The 15,775-nt window shown below is 36.9% G+C and overlaps 1 protein-coding gene across 1 annotated transcript in view; it reads right to left on the bottom strand.

Annotated features, from left to right (window-relative positions):
- Positions 1 to 15,775, bottom strand: part of PIK3C2G (phosphatidylinositol-4-phosphate 3-kinase catalytic subunit type 2 gamma) — a 262,575-nt gene that overhangs the window by 205,944 nt on the left and 40,856 nt on the right. Inside the window, exon 2 of the mRNA XM_026035575.1 lies at positions 827 to 972. The gene's annotated coding sequence lies outside the window, so the exon portion shown is untranslated. The remainder of the gene's footprint in view (positions 1 to 826; positions 973 to 15,775) is intronic.

Raw genomic sequence — 15,775 nt, 5'->3', positions numbered from 1 at the left:
AAGAAGGAATCTACAGTATTGCTTTACACAGTCATCTCTGTGGTTTGCTGATGCCTTCCAGGGAGAAGTTCCCAGCTCACAGTGAGATTAGATCATGTGGGAAGAAATGGGTTGTTAAAGGAGAAGAGGCAAAAAGCAGCAATGTTCTTCCCACTCAAAAACCCTGGAAACTCCTCATCCAAATGATGAATAGTCTTTATCCAGACAGTGATTTCCTGATACTTTCTTGGGAAGATAACTACTATAAAAGAAACAAATGGTATCATCCATTATTATGGCCCATGAACAGCTAAAATCACCATTTGCCAAGGACATGAATGCAGGCAAGGATAGAGACACTTTCCACCACAGTTGCTGGAGAAGATGAAAAAGGGAAAGTTTTTAGGTTTGGTACTTTCCCTACGCTTGACACCGATCTCCTGTCACCCCTGAACCTCTAGACTATATCTAGCTTATCACAGAATCACAGAATGTTTAAGGTTGGAAGGGACCTCTAGAGATCATCTAATGCAACCTCCCTGCTCAAGCAGGGACACCTAGAGCATGTGTCACATGGTTTTGAAGGTGGGTTTTGAAGGCCTCCAGAGAAGGAGACTCCACAGCCTCCCTGGGCAGTCTGTTCCAGAGCTCTGTCACCCTCACAGTAAAGAAGTTCCTCCTCGCATGCAGATGGAACTTTCTGTGTTGCAGCTTATTTTGCTCTCATTTTAAGTTCACCCCAAAATAAGAAACTTGCGTTGAGTAGAAATTTTAGATTGTTTACTATGTCCCTTTGTAAAAGTAGCACAACTATCTCCTCTCTTTCCCAAGCAAGTACTGAACTTACCACATCCATTTGATGCAAAGTCTGGAAACAGTAGATTGCTCCATTCAATGCTGGTGGCATCACTGCAGAATCTGTCCTGCTTCTGAAGCTGAGACAGCTGACTGGAAACCCACAGTGTTCAGGTTGAACATGATCTTGAGATTAGCCTAAAAGCAAAGGAATACAGAATTCATTGTAATTTTAGTTCAATTATTTTTATTTATTTATTTATTTAGGAGGAAGAGGAGGGAGAGTTTTAGAATACTGAAAAGAGCAAACAGACCAATCTGATGCCATACCTGTAACTGACTTAAGTAAGTTAATTAATTAACTAAATCAAGAGAATTTGAACACAACTGATACACAGGTGCTGAAGTGTCGCCTTGCAGGGTTGTCTATTTTCCTCCAGGATGTGATATAAAATAAAATATTGTAGCAGAGTAACATGTCCTTCCTTTGAGGCCTCGTGTCATAACATATTACAACCATTTGCCATTCACAAGAGAAAAGCAAGGGCATGGCCAAACCTTTTGGTAATATGAGCTACAAAATGGAGTTGGTCCCTGCCAATGATACCAAGAACATGTATTGTCCAAATATCGTATCCTTTATGACTATAAAAGTTAAATTTACTGTGACTGTAAATAATCAAACAGACAGAAGAGTTCTGTGCTGGAATTTGAGAATATTGCATGGTTTTATCTTTGGACCCCAAAAAGCTTCATCCACAAAACTGTTTGAACATCTGCACCTATCTATGGTTGCCTCAACACAGAATCACAAAATGGTTCAGGTTGGAAGGGACCTCTAGAGATCATCTAGTCCAGTCCCTCTGCTCCAGCAGGGACACCCAGAGGATGGGGCACAGGTGGCATCCAGGCGGGTTTTGAAGATCTCCAGAGAAGGAGACTCCACAACCTCCCTGGGCAGCCTGTTCCAGGGCTCTATCTCCCTAACAATAAATAAGCTCTTCCTCATATGCAGATTAAACTTCCTGTGTTTTAATTTATACCCATTATTCCTTATTCTGTTGCTGGCCACCACTGAGAAGAGTTTGGCCCCATCCTCTTTACATTCTCCCCTCAGGTACTTACACACATTCATCAGATCCCTTCTCAATCTTCTCTAGGCTAAACAGGCCCAGCTCGCTTAGTCTTTCCTCACAAGACAGATGTTTGAGTCCATCATCTTTGTCACTCTGCGCTGGATCCTCTCTAGAAGCTCCACATCTCTCTTGTACAGGGGAGCCCAGAACTATAGCCAGTACTCCAGGCACTGCCTCACTAGAGCTGAGAGAAGGCATCTTACAATGCAGATCAGGACTTCATTTAGTTTAAGAACTATTTATTTTATGTTTTCAATTACCATTCATTGTTATTTATTATATTATTATATACCAATTACCATTCAGGTATTATCTGGATTGTTTGGGATTTGGTTTTGTTTTTCACATACTTTTTGGACCTTCCAATTTAGCAGATATCATGTTAATGATGGTACAACTGCACTTGTCATCTCGGTGTAAGGGAACACATTAACAGAGGCCTGTTTAATTCCAGGTGAGTGAGGTCTACATTACAACTCCAAGTACAGGATAAATCAAGATGGCCCACATAGAGGCTGAAGCTCACTTACAATATATTGTCCATGTCCTTTACCACTGCAAGTTAGAAATTGGTTCATTTAGTTGATCTACTTTTATATTCTTGATTCAAGTAGAGCTATGCAAACTTCATGCTTGCTGTAAGTTTATAAAGAAAGCTATTTTAACTAGGATATGCTTTTCATAGATGCAAATGCACATGCAAAACAGAAAGAGCTTTGATATTGAGATTTCCCCCCCCCGAGGTTCAAGTATTTTATCATTTTAATAATTTTTCATTTTCCTATTGCTCTCACTTCTAAAACACCTTTTGCATTAGCTCCAAGTATTATGATTCCTTCCAAATTCCTCTGGAGGGCACTATTACCATAACTATACAATTATCTACAGATGGATGTAATAGAGATAAACACTAAATAGGCTTGTTGGCAGAAGGCACAATGTCTTTTAACCAAGACAGCTTCTTTATTGCTGCTTGCATTTTCACTCTGCTTTAGCAGATAAGAGAAATCCTAGCTATGAAGAGAAACACAAGTTAGAAATTATTATTGAAGAGGTTTGTCTCAGATTTCCCTCCCCCCTCCCCGCCTTCAGTTAACATCTTTCTTAGCATGTACTAGAATTCAATACATTCCTCAAGGACTTTTTTTGAAAAATTATACCCCCAGGGCACAGCCTGAATTACCAGACTTCGGGCTGGATAGGGACAGAAGAACCTCATCTCTTTCGGACAGGCTCTTCCTCTTGTCTGTACTCACTCCTCTACCCTGAAGCTGGACCAGTCCCTGCAAGACCTTCCTCCATGCTCCACAGAATTATAAACTTGTCCAGCATGGTAGCATTAAAGAGAGGGAAGGGTATTTCAGAGAGGAATGAGACTGTAACATAGCAAGCAAGGTTTCTTACTAGCTGCATAGCTTTAAGAGCCAAGAAGGAAATCAGAAATAAATCTCACTATTCAATGGATAGTCCTGCCAAGAAACAGGGTAAATCCTTGAAAGTCTGCAGAGGTGAACTTTGATGTGAATGTGTGTGTCAAATCCTTTCGCCCCCTTGTGATCATGCATAATATTACACCACGATCATTTTCATCTGAGGGCCCTCTGGACTCTTTTAAGGTATCAGGGTTGACAGCCACCCTCTGAGAGTTCAGATTTTGATTTTCTTTTCCCTTTGCATCTCCTGAGAAACATCATGATTAAGAACAAAAATTATTTTCTGTGCTTTAGCTCCTTCTTTTGTCTTTTCCTTCTATGATTTGCACTTCTTTTTTCTTTTTTTTTTCTTTTTTTCCAATTACATCAAAAATTGGTTCACTGGCTACAATATTTCCCTGTGAGTTTTTATAGGAAGTAGCATAGCAAGGTTATAAAACTGACAGGGTCTTGGGATCATATATCATACAGAAGAAAATTGCATTGACATAATGGGTTTTAAATTAGGTCATCAAGCAAAGAAAGTAAGTAAGAGGGAAGGATATATTTCATTTATGTCAAGAATTATATACAACATAAACTGATTATATTCCCAAAGAAGAATCAGCATGTACAACTAGAATAGTATAGAATGCTAGAATAAAAACTAACAGAGGTTTTGAATTCTTTTGAACTTAACTTGGGTTTCGCATTGTTATTTCCACTAGTAAAGACCTCCTTGTTCTTTTTCATTGATCCCTTTCCCATTTTGACTTGAATTTTCTGCTTCTAATCATCACCTAATTCAAAGGCAGTCTCCACACATGTGCTGTATTTCAGACTCTCCCCTTGCTCCTGACACCTGCATTGCCACACTGCACATACTGAATTCTCCATTTCAGCATTCTCCAATTCAGCATTTGAAGCATTCTGTTTCAGAGGAGAAGAATTTTAAAAACGTGAAAAGGAATGACATGAACTTTTCAAATAGATGTAAGAGGGAACAAGAAATGATAGGTCAGATTTTGGGTACACCAACCTTGACACTGTCCTTTTAAAGCACTCCCCGGGCAGCTTTAACTTTCGCAACCAGCACTCAAGCAGCCGCTCACCCTAGGGCCCAGGCAGCTTGGCAGGATGACAGAGGTCAGCATTTCACAAGAATGAACAATTTCTCCAATATACAAGGCAGGCATTTAGCTTGCTCTCTTTTCACCTGTCCTTTAAAGTTTAAACCCAGACTATCATAGGTACTGCGCACAATGCAATGAAAAACCCTCTTTCTATTAACCCTTTGAACCCTTGTGATGAGAAGCGATATCCTGACAATTTTAAACTGAGGGACAGAAGCCACACAAGGGCTCTCCTTTCTCTCCCCAACCTTCCACACCAGCTTATTTTTCTTACATACTTTCCTTCTCAAACAAGCCCCTATCACCTCTTCAACTCAATTGCAGAACATAAAAAATCTTGCTGTTCTTGCAGAGAGCTCCAAATGTGAGTATGAGGGGGGCAGCATTTTGACCAACCCCCCTTTTTAGATTACCACATTCCTTTCTACTTTGGATGCATTTAGGCTAGAGTAGTATGTATTTCACTTTGATGCAAAATATTTTGTGGTGGGGGAGGGAATCTCCAGCAATAAAGTGCTTCACCAAGACATGCACAACTTGCACATTGAGGCCCAAGGAAACAGACTGCAGGAAAACAGTGTCTTTTTAGTGAGTCCTTATCAAAGAAGTCCTTATCAAAGAAGGCTGTGTGTATGCATTTTAGTAACCTCCGAGGGGTTTGGCTGAAACCACTATAAATGATCCCATGCATGGAAGCTCAGTTAGCCATCCAAATCATGAGGACAATTCTGTGTGACTTTGGCTCAAGCGCACTGCTTTTGTGCCTCCCAGCTCCCTCAGGAAGCACACAGGTCATACAGACAAGAAAAAGGGAAAAAGGGGGAGCCATCCTGACGCTGAGGAGTCTATAGAGAGTATACAGACAGTGAAGAAACACTGTCTTGCACTGCAGTTTTTTGATTTAAACTTATTTTTTCGTTTACTGCTCTTTACTTCTGATACCTCCAGTGGAACAGTTAAAATTCAGCTATCACTTTTTTCAGGCTCATATTGTTGAAATCTTCTGTTGTACCACTGAAATATTTGGACAAGAGAAAAATCCTTCTGCAGCTAAGCATCTTGCTGAAAGAGAACCTTACTCAAAATCACGCTCCTTTTAGAAAGAAATTTTTGATTTTTTTTTCTCCTTTTTAAGTGATACTTCTTTTTTTTTTTTAAGACAGTTTACAGAAAGATAGGTGGGCCGTAAGGGCCATTGTTCCTACATCCAAAAGAAGGCAAAAGTTTGTGAGCCATTCCGATCTCTGAGGGCTGAATTTCCAGTAGAAATCTCTAGAGCTTGTCCTGAAGTGGATCTTGCTTCAGTGAATTCAATTTTCCAAGATCTAAAGAACTGAGAAAGTAAAACAGATGACAAGTGCTCAAGGTGAAATTCTAGCCCCTTTGGAAGTTAACAGGGCTTTTTGTCACAGACTTCAGGACTTTACCCCACTTTAGACAGCAAAGCACAAAATTCTCATGCAAGATTTAAACGTTTATTGTATAAGGCTGAGTTTGGGAGTAAATTGCGAATAATGATACTGACCTTGCTTGTAAAGCTCTTTGTAAGGTGTGAAATAAAAGCACCATGTGAGAGTATTAGGAATATTCCACTGCAAGATTCAAAGCCTCAAGACTATTTTTCAAAATTGCTATTTTCAGGGTATTACATCTTTGAAGGGACTAGTCCTAAAGAAATGCTACTTTTGCTATTCAAATCTATTCCGAAGAGGAAAATATAAGCCTTCTGAACAAACTATAGATTTTCATGTTTAAGTTGAAGGGCAATGGAGTTATGAGAGAAAGTCCTAGTCCTTGACTTTTTCACATCCGAAACATGGTATTTTCCTCATCAGAGGTGAAGCATGAGAGCAGAAGAAAAAAAGTTCTATATAATGTGAAAAAATCAACAGCTTTCACACACAAATAAGCAAAAAGCCATTGGAACTGGAGAATCAGGATATAAATATATGATTTTTGTTTTTCTTTTCTCTTCACTCTGCAATGAACCATTTGTATGTCTAAGTAAGTCAAATCCCATCTCTGCATTTCCTTTTGGCTTGCCTGCCTCTCATTTTATAGCTAGGGGAGCAGGTTATGAATAAAGTTTAATGTTTAAATTTCCTAAAAACCTCTCTCTAGATCTTTAGAGACAAAAGAGACAAAGTCATCAGAGAGGGCAGCAGAGGATGGAAAAAGAAATAAGCAGAAAAAGGAAGCAATTATCTAAAGCAAAAGTGGAGGCAAAAGAAATATTTAAATAGAGCAGAGAGATGTCACAGAAAAAACAAATTACGGAAATGGGATACGGAAAGCAAAGGAGATGAATCAGTGACACAGAATATTGAGAGACCACTTCACCTCTAGGGACACTTTTACTTCCAATTAGGAGGTGATGTGGGACCTACATTTAGTGGATCAATATCCTAGGGAATTATTAATAAATTAATAATAATAGAAAAACTCTAGACTACCAGGGGCTTTGGATAACACTGTTGCAAGCAGCTTTTCAGTGCCTCTAGGCTTTCTCCAGGCTAGCTGAATTTCTCTCTTCTGTCTTATTTTTCCAACATTTATGCCAACCTTATTTTTCTTCTCTAGCTGCAGATATTTATTTATTTATTTATTTATTTATTTTTCTTTGCCTGATGCTTTTCACCTTGGTTATTTTGTTATCTTGCAAATATGTATCTGCTTTGTAAATTTCTTAAGAGTATGTTCTAACAAACAAAAAGCCAATTTCAGCTTATTTCAAAAAAAATATATCTTCTGAATAATTTCACAAGAAGAAAGCATTTTCTGCTCAAGTTCACTATCAGCCCTGGTCATTGAACTGAGAGTAAATGAGAAAATTCAGACAAATGAAAAATTGTAAGTATGATCTGTTAAATACTCTGATGGCTGGACACTAAGTAGGCCCCACTACTGAAAATCTAAGAGGAGAGTCCAACTACAAAACAAGAGCTCTTGTCTGACAGGGCTGATTCACAAGGAAAACAGGCATACAATACCTGCCCATACTGACGTGTGTTGCTGGACAGCTGACCTACAGCTGGCCTCTGAACTGGGAACACTTCTTAAACCATGAATTTCAAAAATATTATACTTTTCCAGTTATAATGCACCGCTTTTACCCAACAAAGCAACTGACTAAGGGAGCATCAAAAACAAACTAAACATCTAAAAAACATTGCTAAAAAACAAACAAAACATCTAATAGCAGAGAAGGAAGACCTTAAGCACCAGAAACAATCTATTTTAAATTCACTCAAAAAGGATTCCTCATAGGTCTATAATAACTAGCACATCTTTACAGCCTACTATCTCCAGGTGAGAGAGAGATTTTTCTGCACACACGAGTCTCATTAGCCTCTAACGATGTGTGTTGACACACAGTAATAATACACATGGATTAGACCTAGCATAGAATTTTAAAATGCCAGTAAAACAGATCCTTTTGGATCTGTAATGGCTGTCCTGATATTAACAGTGCTTTAAGCTTTAGTAAAGTACAATTTTAATGAGAATTGTCAGAAGTGCGGTGTCGGAGGTGCAGTACCATGGCAGGAAACAGATCCCAGAAATAGACATGCAATGGTGAAAGAAATCATCAATACCTAATAAACAGAAAGGGCAAAACTGAGGCACAAATTCAACGAAGTCTAACAGTTCACACCACCCTTGCAATGAATGCTAAGGTCAACAGGACTTGGACACTTTCCTAAAGTCGGCTCTTCGCTCAACAGGGGTGAGCTGGTCCCCACTCCAACAATCCATTACAGTGACAAAATGGTTCTTATTATGACCAGCAACATGCACGACAGCAGCAAATGTTGAACTGCAGCCAAATTCTGTCTCTAAGTGAGATAAAATCAGATCCGGGAGGCTAATCAGATAAGGATCAGTGCTCTGTGTACATCTATTCATTCATCAGAGCACAGAGTTAAGTGCAGAAAAAATAAAGGGTGTAAGAGAAATATAAAGGAAAAAAGTCTCCTTAAATACTATTAATGTTCTAGTAATTTTGAAAGAACTTTGGGTGGTTATTGTCATTGTCAACAGTATTTTTCTGAGGCTGTTGACGAGAACGATAGGGGGAAAAAAAAAAAACTGTGTGAAAGCCAAGCTATTAACTGCCTTTCACTCAAGTCCCATTCTGCAATACAGTGCTTTTGCAATGGCTTCAAGAGGTGAGCTTATAATTGTAAATAAGACATTCTCAGTCATAATTTCTACATATCTCTATTTTTTACTGTAAACTCCTTCAGGCAGAGACTATTATTAATGCTAAATATATTAAAATTCAAATCTAATAGCAGAAAGGAAAATAAGCAACAAATTAAACTTGCAACCAACACAGCATTGGAAAATGTTGCAAATACCCCTGAGGAAAATTCATAATGCAGGAGAACCTAAGGAAATTGATCAAATGGGCAAAAGAAAAAGAAGTTTTCAACTTGGAAACAAGACTAAAAGCTCAATTTATAAGCATGTATTTATGTGTTTATGGAAAAAAAATGTATTTGCAAAGGATTAGTCTGTTTTTACCTCATGCTGAGGAAGAATTGAACTTCTTGGAAACATGATTGAAATGGTATAGAGATCTATCTAAGCTAGTTTAGATCTTTTTCTTACTGTTCTCAGTTAGGCTTTGTCCATTCTGTCCATAGCTAGTTGATCACGGAGTCTAGTCTTCTCTCATATTCACAGCACTCCATACAAGCGTGCGCTTGGGAGAGTGATGCTATGATAAGGATGTCCCTTCATCTGATATTAAAATCCTTTGCACATGCAGGAATACTCTAGGAAACTATGTTCATGAGTGAAATACAGGATGCCAAAAGATTACAAATTACACAGAAGCTCCAACTAAAACTTGGAATACAGATTCTTCTTAAAATATCAACTTGTTAAATCTTCTGTGAAGAGTAAATCCCTATCAGTGAAAGAACAGCCTGGCAAAACTCAAAGTTTGAAATTCACCTTTAAGCACAGCTTAATAGCATTTTACAATGCTATCACAAATTACTATTGGATAAATGGGTCTCTTATCTAGATGAAACTTGACCATATCAACAGAAGGAAGCTGAGTGTTGAGTGTGCTTCAGTCAGATTTTGAAAAACCATTTCTGTCACCAGAACTCCAACATTTCTGGCTTTCATTTATGAAAACAATGCATATCTCATGTTACTGCTGACACTCTGAAAAGCAACAGATGAGCACAGTGCACAATATGTGCACTCTAGTGCAAACTGTCAGCATGAAATTGTCACAACCCACAAATATCAGGGGATTTCATTGCTCTGTTAGGTTCAATACAGCAAGAAAAAAGCTTCAGGATTTTCACAGTTAGGACAAGTATAAGCTGTCTTGGTCTCAGAAAAAAATTAATGTTTTTTTTTTTTCAGGAAGATAGAAGATTCTCTGACGTGTAAACATTTTCATGCTAAAAATACTGAAATAGTGTTAAAAAATGTTTAAAACATTTCTTACTTAGCAGAAATGTATGTTTTATAAAGAAAGAGACGGGCTGGGGAGTTCAAGAACTTAAGTGTTTTCTGTCCACGGAAAAAGCTTATATGGACAACAAATCCATAGTGTTGACCAGGTATCAATATATTCTCACTATTAATGATATAACTCATACTAGTGCTGGAGACAATCTTTTTGGAGAGATGGCACATCATCACATTCCATCAGTGAACATCATCAGCTTCACTTTCCTTTTAGTCTTTGACATCTCTTCACTGATATGCTGCTTCCAACACACCTCATGGGGATTTCTAACTTAAACAGACCTCACCAAGCCATGCAGAAAGCACTAACACTTCTGAAATTCTGCTTAGGACATACAAACCTCTTCTGGTAACAAAATGCCACCTTATTTTCAGATAAAGGTGAATCATACACAGTCAAGGGGTGAAAACCTAGAATTTGTCATTCAAAACTGGGACTGGAAAGGGGATCATGGGCCTGGGCTCAGCTCTTGGATCTACTCTGCAAACTTAAATCACTTTCTCAGCACCTTCATTCCTCCATTTATTTATTTCCATTTGTATTTGCGAAAGAAAAAGTCGGTGAAAATTTTAAATAATCCTGAAGATCTTTGACAGAGTGAAAGTTTTAAATCACATATAGAGACACTTAAAAGAATCAGCTAAGAAAAAAAAAAACACTCTGAGTTTGTCAGTAACATGATCAAGTAAGTAAATGATCAAGCAAGAATCATATTGCATTGACAGGGTACTACTATTCTTAAAGAGATGAGCCCATACTGTACCATGTATTCCCTACAGCCACTATTTGTTTAATATGTGGAAATGGTAAGTGTCCATAATTGCTGTTTTATATCCACATTAATATTGCTATCCTTGCTTTTCATCCATCTGCCCTTCCCCCATTTCACATACACTGTGAGAAATTCTGGAGAAAGATTTCACACCACTGGCTTGTGCCTTTCACCATTTATCACTTTTAACTATCTCAATTCCTGTACATGTTCTGAAAAGTCAGTCAGCGGAGCTCTTAGGTTTTTGGATCCTCTGCCCAGCCTCCTGACAAGTTGCATATTCAGTGTACTGAAAATAGACAATGTCAGAAAAACCCTCATGCAATATATAAAATATCAGGTTGAAATTATATCAGCTTTTTTTATGAAAATATTGCATTACTGACTGACGTTGTCCAGTTTTTCTCAATGAGAAAAAAGATGTTTTAAAGTGTGCTTGTATAAAATTATAGAAATGGGGCTCCAGCTTTATATACATTCAGTGATTAGTATTATCTGATGCTTTCATTTCAGGCACAGACATCTCTATAATGAGCAGAAAACCAAATATTTAATACAGAGGAAAATAAAGGACTTGTTTAGTACAGAACACCTTAGCAAGTAGTATTGTTGGGAATCATTAGCATGGTAGTATTATAAATTTGAAAAATTATGGAAAAAACAATCAGGACTAAAAAACTTACATAGCCTTTTCTCAATCCTATCTATTGTCAGTAAAGTCTTTTCTAACATAATATCTTGCTAGAGACTATAAGCATGTTGCTTCAGAGGAATCTGTAAAGAAAAAGTTATCTATTTAAAAGAAATTATTAAGATAAACGTTAGCAAGTACCTCCACTTCAAACAATTATAATAATAATAATAAAATGCACTGTGCTAGTGAGAAGCTGTTCTTTCAATATTCATATTGTGTTTCTCTAGATGAGTGTACACTAGGTTAACAAGTATATCTTCCTTATGCGAAATAGTGTTTTTTTTTCCTGTACTTTTCATTTTTATTAGTACCTCTTTATTTGTCTCCTGAATAACAAGAGGTACATTAAATACTTTTACTAAAATCATTGTCAAATATAACATCAGAAAAAAGAGTTTTCAAGGAATACAGTAAGACTTCATAACTCATCAATAGCAGTTCAAATGCAAAGTTCAAGCTGTGCACCCCTAAATCATGTTACGCTCAATTATACCCAGCCCTTCACTTACATGACAAGCAACCTCTAAATCTTCATTCTGTTTTGATTCTCTGTCTCTCCTTTTTCCTCCAAAAGTCTAGGCTCTCTATTACCAAAGCTACAGATAAATACTCAGCCCTTTGAACCTTCTCATTTATATCATTTTAATTCTGAATCTCAGTTTGCACTTCCCTTCCAAAGGTTGATATTTGATCCTCCAACTTTGGCACAAGACGTTCCTGTGCCTGATATTTCACGTTAATCCCCCCCTCCTCTTTCTCTAATCATCTCAAATGTCATATCAGATGGAACCTCAGAGGATAAATTTATTGCTAACTTTCCTGTCTGCTTATGAGTCATCACAAGAAAATGCTTCTCTGTAGCATCTTCCCCAGAACCATTTCAGGACAAAAATACAGATTTCTGTCTTCCTGTCTTCTCAACATCATCTGACAAACCAGGGAAAAAAAAAAAAAAAAACCCAGAAACCAAAACTTTAGGTAAAAATCTACTAATACTAAGAAAAGGAAAAAAAGTATTGAGATTCCTAGGAGGTAAACTTAAATTTCTCAGAATACCAGAGTTCAATTCTTATTACCAAAGCATTTTACAGTGACACTTGATCTGTCATCAATATCTCACCTATGTCTGGACCTCATTCTGCAGCAGGTTGTGTGAAAATTTTATGAAAAAGGAGCCCCTTTTCCAAAGGTCAAGAACATATGTATATAAGAAGAAATACATTCTTTATTTGCTACCATTTAGGCAATATAGATACGGTCACTTCTAATATATCTGAAGACTTTTGTTTTTTCACTTTTTTTTTTTTTTTTTCTCTTCTCTCCAGAAATCATTGGCCAGGAGTGAGACCAACATCAAAAGAAGGGGCAGAGATTGCATCTGAAATGACACTCATAGTTGGGAATAAGACTAACGGCAAAGCAAAAATCTCACAGATCCATAAAGAATATACTTTTATCCATACTCCTTGTAGATCCTCCTCCCTTTGCTCAGAATACAGTTGCACCTTGCTTGCACATACTTTATTTGTATGGGACTGTTAAACTCAATCAAGTGTTAAGCAGTGGAGTAAAGGCGGAAGAATCTGTTCAGAGTGTGTTGTCATACAGTGGCTGTTGTTTTGAGCCCCTTATTTTTCTGTTGTCCTCAGCCTTGATATTCATTCAAGCTTTTGATAAAATACCAGCATTGTGACTTGAGTGATTTGTCATCTTTATACCCTGTAAATGCAGCATAAAAATAAGTTAGACTGATTGAGATTACACTGTTGAGGCAAAACAAAATGGGGATCAAATCCAAACTGACAGCTACATGAATTTTATTAGTTTGAAGAGAAAAATTTATGAGAAAAACTCTAATCCAAAAACCAATAAAGCACTTTGCCAAATATGATGTTATCTGAGTCTCGTCATATTAAAAAAGTTCTATTAAATTCCCCACTTTCAAGTTCAGCATCAAAAACACTCAGTTTAAATGATATTTCTGTCAGTTTTTTCTTAACCTTCATGAAAAATTTACTATACCATGCTTAGAATTACTTGAATAATACATATCTTGTTTTAAATTCAAGTTATTACATGCACTTGTAAAATGCTATTTGATTTGATTTTCCTTCCCACACCTTAAGCAAAATATGTGACAATTTTGTTTTCTCTTGGGTAGCATGTATACGAGCTAACCTATTCCTATGGGATTTTCAATTGCTAGTAATCCACAGCTATTTCTTTTAGAACTGCATGCAATGAAGTTAATGGACTCAAGGGGCTTCTTCCCCTCCCAGCACGGGGGTTTGCTTTTTTTGGTTACTTGTTTATTTTTTAAATATAAAGGTCCATAATACATTTTCCCCCCCTCTTTTAGAGCCCACACAAGAAATTAAATCACTGGACCACAGCAGTAAACATCACTGGTTGACAGCTGACAAGTTCTGGTCTTGCAAGATGGCACTAATAGTTTTTTGGTTTTTTTTTTCAGAGTCTCTTTGCTTCTATCAAGGTTTCATACAAATCCAATAAAATTTACCATTTACATTTTATAAGCATATAAACTTTATTGTTCAATTAAAAGAGAAATTCTCCCAACCACATACAACTCAGTGTTATTTTTCTCCTTCTATCATCTCACAATCCCTTTTCTCAAAAGGAATTATTCTCTAAATAAGTTTACCTCTTTCCAAGAGTTTTATGGATCATCTTTCCAAACTAAAACCTTAAACTGATTCTGGTTCGAATATATCTTACAAGTGTATTTTGAAGAAATAATGGAGTTTTGATTCACATACTGGAAAGCTGACATCAAAGATGGTTCTGCTTCTAAACAGCAAAGTAGGTTTTATCTCTTTGATGCCCAAAATATCACAAGGTCAAGATGATCTGGGGAAGGGAGCGAGAAGCCTCTCATCTCTACTTGAAGCAGTTCTGTTCAATTCCTTAACTCTTAATGAACCCCAAAGAAAAGTATGAGCATACAAATGTGTTCTTATTAAAAAGAGGATATCCCAAGAGCAGCTAATTTAATATTAGATCAAATGAACTGCAACTGAAATTACCATGTTTTTGTTGACTATTTTAACATATTCAGGGAAGACATAGGGATCTCTACATATTTCTGTCTCTTTGTAGTATCACTCTTCATAGGCTATACTAGTCAGTATGGAATACATGGATTTGAAGGGATGAGGGGGTGGGAGTAGCAGTCATGGAGTGGCTTATTGATGTACTCTAGGGAAATTTGCTACAATGATAAAAGAAAAATCCTATCATAATTCATTTTCTGTCTGTTTTTTGAGATGTTAAGCTGTGGGAACTTCTAACAATAAAGCTACCTAGAGGACTTGTTGCTTTCGTAAGAACTAACATCTCAGCCGCAGTGCTCTACCCCTTCCCAATTCCCAAAATATTCTCTGTTAAAACAAAAAAAAAGACAACATCCTGCCCAAGATTTGTGGAAATACTTTGAGGTGATTAAGAAATCATCACAAGAAACGCAAATCTCAGCTGTAACTGCACTTTTTTTTTTCTTTTTAAACTGTAACAACATTTCTTCATATTGTGACAGTAAGATGGAGAACAGAGGAAAAATCGTAATAAAAAATACATAGGCCACAGTGTTTGGGATTCCACAGTGAATGTCAATGGCACAACTAAACTGAGTACTGAACCACCATCTCCATTCACTTCAACAGCCTTACTTCCAAAGTTAGGTTTGATGCGGTTAAAGATATAGGATGGTCCCAGTTTTTTTCTGTCTGGAACTCGGCCATTTCCCAATAGGGAAGCCTCATTTCTCCTACATATGTACTTAAATGGATAAACACAATCCTCAGCTGCTAATCTGATAAACTAAAACAATCTAAAAACATTGAGAATAATAATAATAATAAATGATAGAAAATGATAGAAAACAACTTCAAAAAGAATTTATCCTTAAAGGGACATATGTCGGCAACTAGGGGACCAAACACAATTGATTTTTAAGAATACAGAATGAAAGAATATTAAGGTTACATGACAGACCTGCAGTGAATGAAAGCAGAGTTACAGACCAAGGTATAGAAATACTTTATAAAAAGAAATTTTAAAACAAGGAAAAAAAAATATCAATAGTAAACTGCATAAAAAAAAAGAAAAAAAAAAAAGGTCTGAGGTTATGACTGTAGAGCTATTTGCTATACAAAGCAAATGACTCTAAATAAATCCATGAGTTCAATAACTGGTGAGAGTATTGTGGGTGGGCCAGGCCAGAACAATCAAAAAAGGATATCCGCTTTTCAACACCAGAGATATTTTAGCCTTAAAAAGACATCTTCCTGCCAATATGAGCTTAGTTTGACCACAAACAGGCAGTGCTAGTAAATCT

This window comes from Nothoprocta perdicaria, unplaced genomic scaffold, assembly GCF_003342845.1.
Source record: "Nothoprocta perdicaria isolate Ctin4 unplaced genomic scaffold, notPer1 scaffold_161, whole genome shotgun sequence".
Lineage (NCBI taxonomy): Eukaryota > Metazoa > Chordata > Aves > Tinamiformes > Tinamidae > Nothoprocta > Nothoprocta perdicaria.
This window is presented reverse-complemented; position numbering and strand designations above follow the sequence as displayed.